General features: G+C 38.0%; 1 long non-coding RNA gene across 2 annotated transcripts in view; it reads right to left on the bottom strand.

Moving 5' to 3' along the window:
* Positions 1 to 12,399, bottom strand: part of LOC122489991 — a 282,636-nt gene that overhangs the window by 156,491 nt on the left and 113,746 nt on the right. The gene's annotated exons all lie outside the window — the stretch shown is intronic.

The raw sequence follows: 12,399 nt of genomic DNA, 5'->3' as shown, positions 1-12,399 counted from the left end.
AAAAAGACAGTCTCTTTAACAAATGGTGCTGGGAGAACTGGACAGCAACATGCAGAAGATTAAAACTAGACCACTTTCTCACACCATTCACAAAAATAAACTCAAAATGGATAAAGGACCTGAATGTGAGACAGGAAACCATCAAAACCCTAGAGGAGAAAGCAGGAAAAGACCTCTCTGACCTCAGTCGTAGCAATTTCTTACTTGACACATCCCCAAAGGCAAGGGAATTAAAAAGCAAAAATGAACTACTGGGACCTCATGAAGATACAAAGCTTCTGCACAGCAAAGGAAACAATCAACAAAACTAAAAGGCAACCAACGGAATGGGAAAAGATATTTGCAAATGACATATCAGACAAAGGGCTAGTATCCAAAATCTATAAAGAGCTCACCAAACTCCACACCCAAAAAACAAATAATCCAGTGAAGAAATGGGCAGAAAACATGAATAGACACTTCTCTAAAGAAGACATCTGGATGGCCAACAGGCACATGAAAAGATGCTCAACATCGCTCCTCATCAGGGAAATACAAATCAAAACCACACTCAGATATCACCTCACGCCAGTCAGAGTGGCCAAAATGAACAATATCAGGAGACTATAGATGCTGGAGAGGATGTGGAGAAACGGGAACCCTCTTGCACTGCTGGTGGGAATGCAAATTGGTGCAGCCACTCTGGAAAACAGTGTGGAGGTTCCTCAAAAAATTAAAAATAGACCTACCCTATGACCCAGCAGTAGCACTGCTAGGAATTTACCCAAGGGATACAGGAGTACTGATGCATAGGGGCACTTGTACCCAATGTTTATAGCAGCACTCTCAACAATAGCCAAATTATGGAAAGAGCCTAAATGTCCATCAGCTGATGTATGAATAAAAAAATTGTGGTTTATATACATGATGGAGTACTACGTGGCAATGAGAAAGAATGAAATATGGCCCTTTGTAGCAACGTGGATGGAACTGGAGAGTGTGATGCTAAGTGAAATAAGCCATACAGAGAAAGACAGATACCATATAGTTTCACTCTTATGTGGATCCTGAGAAACTTAACAGAAACCTATGGGGGAGGGGAAGGAAAAAAAAAGAAGAGGTTAGAGTGGGAAAGAGCCAAAGCATAAGAGACTCTTAAAAACTGAGAATAAACTGAGGGTTGAGGGGAGGAGGGAGGGAGGGGAGGGTGGGTGATGGGTATTGAGGAGGGCACCTTTTGGGATGAGCACTGGGTGTTGTATGGAAACCAATTTGACAATAAATTTCAAAAAAATTAAAAATAAAAATAAAAATAAAACCTGTGGTTTATATATACAATGGAATACTACTTGGCAATGAGAAAGAATGAAATCCTGCCATTTGCAGCAACGTGGATGGAACTGGAAGGTATTATGCTAAGTGAAATAAGTCAGAGAAGGACAGATATCATATGTTTTCACTCATATGTGGATCTTGAGAAACTTAACAGAAGACCATGGGGAAGGGAAGGGGAAACAAATAGTTACAAACAGAGAGGGAGGGAGGCAAACCATAAGAGACTCTTCAATACACAGAACAATCTGAGGGTTGATGGTTGGGGGGTTGGGGAGAGAGGAAAATGGGTGATGGGCATTGAGGAGGGCACTTGTTGGGATGAGCGCTGGGTGTCGTATATAAGTGATGAACCATGGGAATCTACCCCAAAAACCAAGAGCACACTTTACACACTGTATATTAGCCAATTTGACAATAAATTATATTAAAAAAATAAACTCAGGCATATATGAGGGGGAAAAAACTCCTGCCTGATGCTGTTGCATCCTTTAGAAGCTGAATCCAAAAAAAAAAAAAAAACAACCAAAAAACAAAACAAAACAAAAAACCCTGAAGCTGGACCTAATATGGGTTATCAATATGCTCTTGTAATTATACATATGGTTTCTAGATGGGTTGAAGGTTTCCCCTGCCCCAAGCCTGATGCCCTCACAGTGGCAAAGAAAATGTGTTTCCCACTTGGGGTATACCTTCCACCATTTCTAGTGATCAAGGAACTCACTTCACTGGGGAAACAATATGATGCGCAAACCTATCACCAACAGGTTAAGGAAGAATTTCCAGATCTCAATTCAAAAGATCTTGCTGGCCATAGTTTAGAGTTTGGTGACTGGCCATAGTTTAGAGCTGGCCATAGTTTAGAGCTTGGTATTCTGGAAACACCATCAGCAGAAGACAGCCCTCAAGTCCCATTTGAAGGGACCTTACCAAGTGTTCCTTTCCACTGATGCTATTGTAAACCCAGAAAATATTGAGCCTTGGGTACACATCACACAGCTAAAAAAGACTCCACCTGACACCTGATCCTGTTTAGACACTGGAGACCTCTGAATCAAAGTAATGGGCAAGAGAAGTAGTTGACATTGAGGTAGACTGCTTCCAAGACAACAGATCAAGACTTCCTGCTTAAACAGAACATGAAACCCTTTCTCCTTTTCCCTTCCTTCACTCTGGCATTGGCCTACAAAGATCAGACCCTCATCTGTGTCTCCTAGGCCACTGGTAAGGGAGATAACCTCTAGAATTTAGAAGAACCTTTTATTTCAGGCTAGGAGAAAATCTAATTGAGCCCCTCTCTTTTCACAAGCAAAATAAAAGATCTCATTGGCTGAATCCTCTGAATTTATATCATCAAATTAGAAAGGACCTACAAGGAGGCTTTCATGATTCTGATTCACATCTTTCACCTGGTTAGTGATAAATGTAAATGAGGCTAAGATCAGGAATTTCTCCTTAAATCTTGAAAGTATCGAAAAATCCACTGCTAAAGCGATAGCTCCCCAGCAAAGATCCTTAGACTTTCTGGTCAAAGTTGGTCTTCATAATAGCCCTTAATTATCTTTTGGCTGAGCAAGGAAGGTGTCTATGCTGCAGCTGAAACCATCTAGCTATACCTGGATTAATACTTCTGGGGAAGTTAAAACTCAATGACATAAGATCATTGACTAAGCTACTTGGCTTAAAAAAGGTGACTTCTTGAACAAGATCTTTCTTTGACTTATTTGATTTTGAATGGTCTGGATCTTGGGGACCATGGCTTCCAAAGTGTATTACAAACATTGGGATTTGTTCTGCTTATAGTAATCATGATAATCTCCCTGAGGTGCTGTATTGTCTCAAATCTTCAAGTACACGTTAGCAGCCACCAGGTAAATGATCTCCCTAAGACTGGAACATCAGAAAAGGAACAAAGAGAATGACCAAATTAAAAAATGTAAATCTGAAGCCATGACCTGTGAACATCACAGGTTAAGCAAAAACATCATGACTACAGACACCACACAAAAGGAACAACTAAAGCTGCAAGAACTTCAGAGCAGTCGCTGAGAGTGGAACAATGCCTTAATTCTTTTTTCTTTTTATCACATCTCTCAATTAAGATGAGCCTGATCCAAGTTGGGGGAGGTGGTTAAAAAGAAAACCACACACTCAGGGGCATCTGGGTGGGTCAGTCAGTTAAACGTCCAACTCTTGACTTTGGCTCAAGTCACCATCTCACAGTTTGTGAGTTCGAGTCCCACACAGGGCTCTGTGCTCACAGAGTGGGGCCTGCTTCTGATTCTCTCCCTCTCTCTCCCTGCCCTTCTCCAGCTCATGCTCGTACTCTCTCAAAATAAATAAACTTACAAAAAAGAAAAAAAAAAGAAAAAAAAGAAAAGAAAAGAAAACCACAACCCAAAATGGAGTCACTTACGCTTGGCCACATCACCAAAACAGGGCTTAATACCTAATATAACTGTACTTTCAGCCTCCCCCAGAAATGTAGTCTTAACCAGTCAGTCAGGAATTTTCTGGTCAGCACCAATGAGCTAACTGTCACATGGGCCCCTCCATCCCCTGAAGGAAGGTATACTCACCTAAAAGAATCCTTTTTTTTTTTTTTTCCCCCTGTTTATGACTTCCTTGTCCTGCCTTTAAAAATCTCCCCTTTTTGGAGCCTTTTGGAGCTCTCCTTTACTTCCTAGATGGGATGCTATCTGATTTTTGAATCAATAAAGCCAATTAAAGCTTAAAAATGTACTTGACTAAATTTTTGTTATTTAACAGGATTAAATAAGACAGATCTGCTCTTTGCTGTCATGGAGTTTTAATTTGATGCAGAAGGAAAATGTTAACCGACCAACTATTGTTCAGATAATAGTTTTAGGAAGAAAATCTCATCCTACCAACATGATGAAATAGCCAGGGTTAGGGTCATGTAAAGTCTGTTCTTTTTCTTGAGTGTTAAAGCGGATCTTATACAGTATTATTTTGATAAAAAATGTGTAGGTCCTAATGTGAGAGGAGTGTGTATCACAAACCATGAAGCCTAGGAAAGAAAGTTGTGGCAAGTGATAAAGTGACTGGTTGGGGTAGAAGAAATATTCACTCTAGCATAGCCATTATATTTAAACCACACAAAAGCTTAGTCCATCACAGTGAAAGTTAACACTCACTTCAGGACCAACAGTGGTTTTCCTCATTGTGGGTCCTGGTAAGCTTTTCACATTCCAGTTAACTTTGTTGGGGATAAAGAGAATTATGGCCAAATGGACCCTCTGAGTATAAGAGGGTAGGAATATTTGGCCTCTGATTATAAGGATGCGAAATGTGTGTCCAGTGCCCCAAATCTTTCATTTTGCTTTGACTATTTCCAGTGAATTTGTGAGGAATATATTTATTTTATCTTTAAGTTGGTCATATAAAAATATTTCTTAAAAACAAAGAGCCTGTTGGGGCGCCTGGGTGGCTCAGTCGGTTAAGCGTCCGACTTCGACTCAGGTCACGATCTTGCGGTCCATGAGTTCGAGCCCTGCGTCCGGCTCTGGGCTGACGGCTGGGAGCCTGGAGCCTGCTTCCGATTCTGTGTCTCCCTCTCTCTGCCCCTCCCCCATTCATGCTCTGTCTCTCTCTGTCTCAAAAATAGACTTTAAAAAAAATTAAAAAAAAATAAAGTTATAAAAAAAAATAAAGAGCCTGTGACTGAGTGGCCATAACTATTAGCTTAGTTACTTTATCCCTTAAATAAATTTTTAGGAAATTATCAGGTTATTCACTAAAAGACAGTTTCTATCAGTGCTGATTAAGTTTATACACACACATGCACACACATGTTTACATACAGTATGTGTATACACAAGTGGTATATAGATTTTTTTTAAAGTTAACTCAGTTCCCTTAACACATTCTTTAGTGTAAAATTGGAACAATCCTGAGCCAAAAAGAGGTAGACACACTTTTAATAAAAAAATTAAACGGTCATCTGCCTTTAAGGTGCTTTCTATGTCCCTAAGACATTGTGGAAAACTGCTCATATGTAGACTGTGAAAGCTACCCTGCTTTATGTAAGGCCAGCAAATGACTAACTTGAAGTTTGATCTTTGAGTTAGTCACATGGCTTCCAAGGAAGTATGGTTTGAAAGCTCGTTGTGTAAACACAAGAGGCAACCGTGTGTCTTTTCCATGTAAAACTGGACTTCATTCCACTGGGAAGGAAAATCATGACAGTGATCATGATTCACAGCTTCTACTTCAGTTACCAACATCCCCTTATTGCTTTTTCAGAGGTCCAGCATTTTCAAATGGACACTGCTCCACTTATAATAACACTATCTGAATTTCTCCCCCCCCCACCTCCCTAAAAAAAACTACTTTATTTATATATTTAACCTGTTCTGATTTGTTATCCCCATTGGGAAGCTGGATGTCCTACATAAGTTCGGTAAATATGACTACTTGTACCCCAGGGTGTTATGACTTCATTCTGGGGGTAACTAAACATAAGGAACAAAGGACTGAAAAGTTTGGTTTTTGTATGGCATCACCACAACTAGGTATAAAAATGTGTGTGTCATTTGGAACATATTCTTGAAGGGGGAGGGGTTAAAAATCAGGCATTGTATTAGTTAACTATTGCTGCGTAAGGTAACACTCCAAACCTCAATAGCTTAAAACAACAAGGATTTGTTATATTTATAATTCATAATTTAAGATTATATTTCATAATTCTGAGTGTTGGCTTGGTGGTTCACCTATGGCTGCATTCCACTGGAAGGACAGATGGGGCACAACTAGAGAAGCTATACTATGAGTCCTGATAACATGGTGATCTCAGGGTTCTGATAGGGCCAGCCCTAATGCACAAGTGTGGATTAAGCTTCTACTATGTTACATTTGTGGATGTCTAACTAAATAAAGCAAGCACATGTTTAAGCCCAGAGTCAATGTGGAAGGCACTAGGTAGAGCATGACTACTGAGGCATCATTCATTGGGGCCATTTTTCTAACAACCACATCGCAAATGGTGGTAGAATGAGAGCACATTTTATACTCACACTGACACAGAACCCTAAAGAATAATGACTTATATTATTAATCTTAGCACAGTTGCATACCTGGAAAGAACCATACACTAATCAATGGGTTGTCAATATGAGAACAAAGATTACTGATTAAAGTAAACCCATAAAAAAGTAAACCCATAAAAGTAAACCCATAAAGTAAACCCATAAAAAGATATGGGTTATGAGATTGAAAGGGTACATCAAGTAAAATGCAGGAACAATAGGGTTAATTCACATCTAGATATATTACAAGGAGACTACATACATCAAGGATAAATGTAAAAATCACTTTAAAAAAAAGAAATAAAAAAGAGATTAACTATGAAGGAACAACATTCAGAAAGACAAAACAAATCTTATCCGAAACAATGGATTTTGTAACATAGTGGAGTAGTATCTTCCAGGTCCTGAGATTAAATAACTTGGAAATAGAAATCTATACTTAATTCAACATTCGAGAATAAGGGAAAATTTTATAAAAATTTAGACCAGAAAAAAGTTTAAGAGTATTTGCTACTCTCAAATGATAGATAAATTCAATATAATAGTTAATAAGAACGCTATGGGATTGGGTATTGTGTGATTAAAGCATACTGAGATCCATATCATGCATGAAATAAGTGTAGACATTTTGAATAACTTTGAACTTTGTTAAAAAAAATGTATGCTTAAATAATGAGCGTAAACTTCACAGGTATCCACTAAATGAAAATAAATATAATCTATAGGTTCCAAATCAGCAAAGGAAAGGAAATAAAGGTAAATTTTCTAAGAGTTTTTAATGAAACAAAATGCAGAAAAGAAGAAAAATAAGGCAAATGTATGGAAGGAAAAATCAAAGTAAGATGTTATAATCAGTAAACATAATAAATGGAAATATATTAAACTAATATATTAAAAGAAGGAATTATTAAATTGATTTTATAGAAGTCCAGCTAACTCTATTTTAAGAAACATACCTAAAACAAAGAACACACAACTTGACAATAAAGGGATACAAAAATATATTACAGGCAAATGAAGATGCAAAGCTAATTTAACAATATTAATGAGAGATACATTAGAAGTTAAAGTAAAAATTAATAGAAAAATTCACATAGATGATATTATCAGTAATGAAATGTGAATAAAGACAAATTTCAGAAAAAACTTCAGGAAAAATGGACAAACCCACAATCAATAAAATTTTTTAACATACTTCCATTAGAAATATGCAGAAATAGGGGCGCCTGGGTGGCTCAGTCGGTTAAGTGTCCGACTTCAGCTCAGGTCACAATCTCACGGTCCGTGAGTTCGAGCCCTACGTCGGGCTCTGGGCTGATGGCTCAGAGCCTGGAGCCTGCTTCCAATTCTGTGTCTCCCTCTCTCTCTGCCCCTCCCCCATTCATGCTCTGTCTCTCTCTGTCTCAAAAATAAATAAACGTTAAAAGTTAAAAAAAAAAAAAAGAAAAGAAATATGCAGAAATAAAGCAGAAGCAGATAAAAATTAACACCTATATGGAAGAACTCAAGTGGCATAATTAGTAATTTTGATCAGTAGAACTCCTGGATCCAGGAAATAGAGAAAACACATTTCTTTCAAGTACAAAAGGGACAGCTGAAAGATGTGACCACATATTAAATGATAAAGCAACCTCAATAAACATTAAAGAATCACCAGTGTATATTTCATGTTCTTTGGGCAATTATATAAGAAATAAACATTAAAATATATTCTTAAACCATGAAGAAATAAAAAAACACACACTCTCTATCAATGGTTTGAAATGGAATTCACAAATGAATATTATAAAATGTATAGAACTGAGTAACAGTTGGTGTATTGTATCTCAAACTTGTGAGATGTACCTAAGTGATTTTCAAGGAACATTTATTTTTAGTCCTCTGTAATTTTATTAACAAAGTAAAAAAAAAAAGAAAAAGCATAAATGAGCTAAAAATTTTACCCATTAGGGATGTCTGGGTGGCTCAGTGTGTTAAGCATCTGACTCTTGATTTGCTCTCAGGTCATGATCTCAAGATCGTGAGATCAAGCCCCATGTCAGGCTTGAGCTGGATGTGCAGTCTGCTTAAGATTCTCTCTCTCTCCCACTCCTTCTGCCTCCCCCACCCCCCGCCCCAGGCTCATTCTCTCTCTCTCTCTCTCTCTCTCTCTCTCTCTCTCTCAAAAAAAAATTGTTTTTGACCCAGAATGCTAAGCAATAGATAATAGAAAATACCAAAATAAAATAGGGTCCAGGAAATATTAAATAGAAAATGGTGAAATGGGGCTTCTCTTATAAGTAAGACTGGCCATGTGAGCAAATTATGGTTACTGGAGTATTATAAAAAGAAATGTATGTCCTTATAAAATGTAGGCCTCTCTTCCTCCTTCCCATATTCCTTCTAACTGGCTGGAATGCATATGAAAAAGCTAGAGTTTAAAAGGCTACCTCTGAGCAGACCACCTACTTGGACTCACACAAGAAAGAAATAAACATTCCCCTTATATTTCTAACATAAATATTAAAATTTAATATTAAAATATTAAATGGCACAAAAAAGATACTCAGATCAATGGAACAGAGTAGAGAACCCAAAAATGGACACACAGACATATGGCCAACTAACCTCTGACAAAACAGGAAAGAATATCCAATGGAATAAAGACAATCTCTTTAGCAAGTGGTACTGGGAAAACTGGACAGCGACATGCAGAAGAATGAACCTGGACCACTCTCTTACACTGTATACAAAAATAAACTTAAAATGGATGAAAGACCTAAATGTAAGACAGGAAGCCATCAAAATCCTCGAGGAGAAAGCAGGCAGAAACCTCTTTGATCTTGGCCTCAGCAACTTCTTACTCAACACGTCTCCAGAGGCAAGGGAAACAAAAGCAAAAATAAACTATTGGGACCTCTTTAAAATAAAAAGCTTCTGCACAGCGAAGGAAACAAGCAGCAAAACTAAAAGGCAACTGACAGAATGGGAGAAGATATATGCAAACAACATATGAGATAAAGGGTTAGTATCCAAAATCTATAAAGAACGTATCAAACTCAATACCCAAAAAACAAATAATCCAGTGAAGAAGTGGGCAAAAGACATGAAGGGACACTTCTCCAAAGAAGACATCCAGATGGCCAACAGACACATGAAAAAATGCTCAACATCACTCATCATCAAGGAAATATAAATCAAAAACACAATGAGATATCACCTCACACCTGTCAGAATGGTTAACATGAACAACTCAGGCAACAACAGATGTTGGCGAGGATGCAGAGAAAGAGGATCTCTTTTGCATTGCTGATGGGAATGCAAGCTGGTGCAGCCTCTCTGGAAAACAGTATGGAGGTTCCTGAAAAAGTTAAAAATAGAACTACCCTATGATCTAGAAATTACACTACTAGGTATTTATCCAAGGGACACAGGTATGCTGTTTCAAAGGGGCGCATGCACCCCCATGTTTATATCAGCACCATCAGCAATAGCCAAAGTATGGAAAGAGCCCAAATGTCCATTGATGGATGAATGGATAAAGAAGATGTGGTATATATATACAATGGAGTATTACTCGGCAATCAAAAAGAATGAAATCTTGCTATTTGCAACTATGTGGATGGAACTAGAGGGTAGTATGCTAAGCGAAATTAGTCAGTCAGAGAAAGACAGATATCGTATGTTTTCACTCATATGAGGACTTTAAGACACAGAACAGATGAACACAAGGGAAGGGAAGCAAAAATAATATAAAAACAGGGAGGGCACAAAACATAAGAGACTTTTAAATATGGAGAATAAACAGAGGGTTCCTGGAGGGGTTGTTGGAGGAGGGATGGGATGGGCTAAATGAGTAGGGGCATTAAGGAATCTACTTCTGAAATCATTGTTACACTATATGCTAACTAATTTGGATGTAAATTAAAAAAAATAAAATTAAACAAAAAATAATTAAAAAATAAAGTAAGAGAAAAAAATTAAAATATTAAATTTTAATCCTCAAAATAAAGTGATGATTTATTTCAGAATGCAATGCAATGTAACACACGCCTTAAAGAATAATTAACATATAATATTCCCAATAAGTGATGACATTAATTCAATACTCACTCATGTAGAAAAACAAAAATTTAGCAAATAGAAATAAAAGAGAAACATGCTTAAATAGATAAAGGATTCCTATCAAAACTCTCCAGCAAACACCGTACAAGGAAACTTTCACTATCTCTTTTATTCAATAATATATTAGGCATGCTAGCCAATATAATAACACAAGGCAATTAAATAAAATGGCTTAGACCATAAAGAAAAACAAAACAAACTTTATTTGTAAATGGCATGGTTGTCTATATAAAAAATTCAAGACTATCTACAGATTATTAGACTTGAAAAAGAGTCTCTACGGCGGTGAGAGAGGCTGAGAGTTTTCTGGGACAAACTGTGGCAACTTTTCCTATAGACAGAACCTCTTGGTGTTTTGTGCAGTTAACTGCAAATGAATTTTTAAAAAATTTTTTTAAGGTTTATTTATTTTTGAGACAGAGGGAGACAGAGCATGAACGGGGGAGGGTCAGAGAGAGAAGGAGACACAGAATCTGAAACAGGCTCCAGGCTCTGAGCGGTCAGCCCAGAGCCTGACGCGGGGCTCGAACTCACGGACTGCGAGATCATGACCTGAGCCGAAGTCGGACGCTCAACCGACTGAGCCACCCAGGCGCCCCAATGAATTTTTAAATGGATAATGAAACTTGGCCACTTTGCAAATCAAACTAACCGACTGTATTTACACATTGATATATGCTATATGACGAGTGTCTCTATCAGTCCATGCTGCCCTAAAAAAATCCCATAGACCAGGTGCTCAGACAAGAGACATAAATTCTCTCATAGTTCTGGCGATTGCAAAGTCCAGGATCAAGGTCTAACAGGGTTCACTTTCCAGTGGGAGCTCTCTTTACAGGCTTACAGATGGATCTCTTCTCCCTGTGTCCTCATATAGCAGGGAAAGGGAAAGAGAGCACAAGTTCTCTGGTGTCTCTTCTTATAAGGGCACTAATCTCACTAGGAAAGACCATTCTCATGACCTCATCTAAACCTAATTATCTCACAAAGACTCCGTCTCCAAGCACCATCACATTGGGGGTTAGGGTTCCAACATGTGGATTGCGGGGTTGGGGGGGCACACATTTCAGATCATGGCAATAAGTCTTCACATTTGCAAATTATAAATGAAAATTTTCTTAATATGATACAGCACCTAAGAGAGAAAAAGGGCTATCTGAAAGTCTCACCTGTGATAAAGGTGTGTGTGTTTGCTTTTGTCCAGTTTCAGTATTTTCTATACAAAATAATTCCTCCTTGAATAATATTCATCTACAATGGGTAAAATCAATCTAGGTGTGAAAAGAAATCCATATTTTTAAAAAGGCTTGAGGGAAATGGGGCAGGAATCTCTTAGGGGAAAAAATATTCTACAGAGATGTCGCCAAAGCCTAGGCATATGTTTTTGTGGTCTTGTGCCCTGTGGATATTTGCCAAAGAGGAAAGTTACTCTAACCTCCCTGGGCAGGCATTTACAGAGCATCTCAATCCCTGCATCGTTTGGATGTCGATGAGACTCACCTGCCAGCGGCAGGCGCCTAAACAGGATGTCCAGAAATCCCAAGAAAATAATCAATATAGAAAAAATATGCCATCATCAGCTTCTGAATAAGAAACTGGCTCACATTCACACACCAAGCCACAGACTAAATAGAAATTTCCCATCCTAAAAATGAAATGCGTGCAGAATTCTTGGGGAGTAATATCCACTCCAACATACACCTAGTATTATCATTATTTGCAAACATACTCCGAGGTTTTGTGTGTGTGTGTGTGTGTGTGTGTGTGTGAACAAGCCTCCTTCATTAAGACATTGTTGCTGGGTGAATGGGAGTATCTCTTGAGAAGTAATGTGACATCTGATGTCAGAATTGCATAGCATTGATACTAGAAAAACCACCTACTTAGGTCAGTTACAAATTCTCATTTTGCTAAAGAATCAGGAATTTCCCAGTTT

This window comes from Prionailurus bengalensis, chromosome B2 (genome assembly GCF_016509475.1).
Source record: "Prionailurus bengalensis isolate Pbe53 chromosome B2, Fcat_Pben_1.1_paternal_pri, whole genome shotgun sequence".
Classification (NCBI taxonomy): Eukaryota; Metazoa; Chordata; class Mammalia; order Carnivora; family Felidae; genus Prionailurus; species Prionailurus bengalensis.
Note: the sequence above shows the minus strand (reverse complement) of the source record. Positions and strands in the feature narration are given on the sequence as shown.